A 2,001-nucleotide genomic window follows, 5' to 3' on the forward strand; every position below is an offset into this window, starting at 1 on the left:
CCCCCCCTTGTCTATTCAGTGATCATTTTCTCTGAATAAGAGCAGAATCTTACTTTCTTTATGAAGCACACAATGAAAATGTGAAAACTAGGTACTGCCTCAGTATTATTGGGAAACAATAAAAACATGTCCTAGTATCTAACATTCACTGCATGTGAGAGAGGGAGGCAGGAAATAAAAGAATCATGTTGCATGCCCTTACTGAACAAATATTAGCTCTTCAGGGTACTGTATTATCACAAAGCACTTAAGAAATCTGCATTATTGTAAGTCTGAATCAAACTTGCTCAGTTCGTTCCCTGTCACACAGGCTCAGCTGCTAATGTTATTTTAATCAAAGATTTGATCAACAATATTAGGCAGATAGTTAGCAGTGAAAATTAACACATACGCTTCTCACTAGGGAGGAGATTATTATTTTTAAATCTGCCTTTAGTTTCCCACTACCCAGAGTGATTTCTTTGGAGATAAGCACAGCAGCCGAAATGTTATGTGCTGTATCTCAGAGTCAGTAGAAATAGTCCCAGTACCCAGAAACTTGCCTCAGAGTAGAGGTTTGAGGTTTCTGAAAAATAACCCAATTCGTATCAGTTTCAATGTAAGGAGGCAAAGGAACTTTCCACTTCACAGCTTCAGGTGTTTCGTGAATATTGGTGGATAAAGGCTATTTGTCTTGGAGTTGGATTCATAGAGTAAATCATATTATTAGCCTTTTAATTAAACCCAGCTAATGGAAAATTAGAACAGCCACTTTGGCGGTAAGAAGCATTTGCTTCATTGGCCCTATTTTCCTCTCTCAACAGTGTAACTCGAGTGAGTATTCCTGTTTCCCAGGACCCTTAGGGAGCCAAGAAGTCCAGGCAGGTGAAGGGTCTCCTGTGCAGAAGCTAGCCCAGGTACTGGAGGCAGCCTTTTTCCTTTCCTGCCTGTTTTTCCTCCTTTCTCAGCTGTCTTGGGCAAATGGTGTAGCCAAACTGTGAAGAGCGGCTGCCCATTCCTCTTGGGAAGAGCTTCCACCACCCCGTGCCATCGCCTTGGCCAAGCCAGAGAGTTCTGGAGCGGGATATGGGATTTTAGTTCCTCTGAATAGCTGGGGGAGAAGCCTTAAATCAGCGCAGTGAATTCACATCCAAGTAGGTAGCATGGTCCAGAATCCACATAACAGAGCTGAAACATGATGGCACAAGACATTTAACTGATGTCAAATTTAAATCCCTATTAAAGAGAAGTGTTCTCTAGTCTGCACCAGGCCATCCATTCTGGTAATCTCATTCCATATTTCTTTTATTGTTGAAAGAAGATGTAGATTAATGACAGAATGAATCCCAGTAGAAGGAACGCGCTCCTTATAAGGCAGACTTGGGGGAGAGATGGTGGAAATCGTAACATAGGATGACTTTGTTGGCAGAGAAAGTTGCATTTGTACCATTTATATTTGAAAATACTTCACTCAGGTCAACATAGTTCAGCCAAATTAACTCCATCTGGATAGATGGAGCTGAAGATTACCTGTCAGAAAAAGACCTAGAATGGCATAGTATAACTCAGTGCCATGTTTTAAAAGCCTCTTAGTGACTGTGGCAGATCTGTTCTACAGCGAGGACTTCTCACACCGAAGCACACCAGCATTGGCATGAAAAGGTCTGAACAACTCCTGTCTGTTCAGCCCTCTCTCTCAGCTAGTCCGCCCTGACTTGTTGCCTTTTAGAGAAATATGGTTGTGGTTCTTGATGGTCTTGAATTAATATACAATCTCACTAGACAAGTGAATGTTCGCTATTTGCACTGCTGTCAGCACATGATGTTTAGTGAGATTCCTGTGATAATTTCTAAAGCCTCAGGCTCTGGAGTCACATGAATGTAGAGTCATCCCTAGCTAAAAAAAAAAAAAAAAAAAAAAATTTAAAAAAAAAAATCCCAACCATAAACAAAAGCTTTGATCTTCATGAGTGTAGAAGTAAAGGACAAACGTACAGTGCCAATTTGCCTGTTAAAAACAAT

This window comes from Athene cunicularia (assembly GCF_003259725.1).
Source record: "Athene cunicularia isolate RWA chromosome 3 unlocalized genomic scaffold, athCun1 chr3_part1, whole genome shotgun sequence".
NCBI lineage: Eukaryota > Metazoa > Chordata > Aves > Strigiformes > Strigidae > Athene > Athene cunicularia.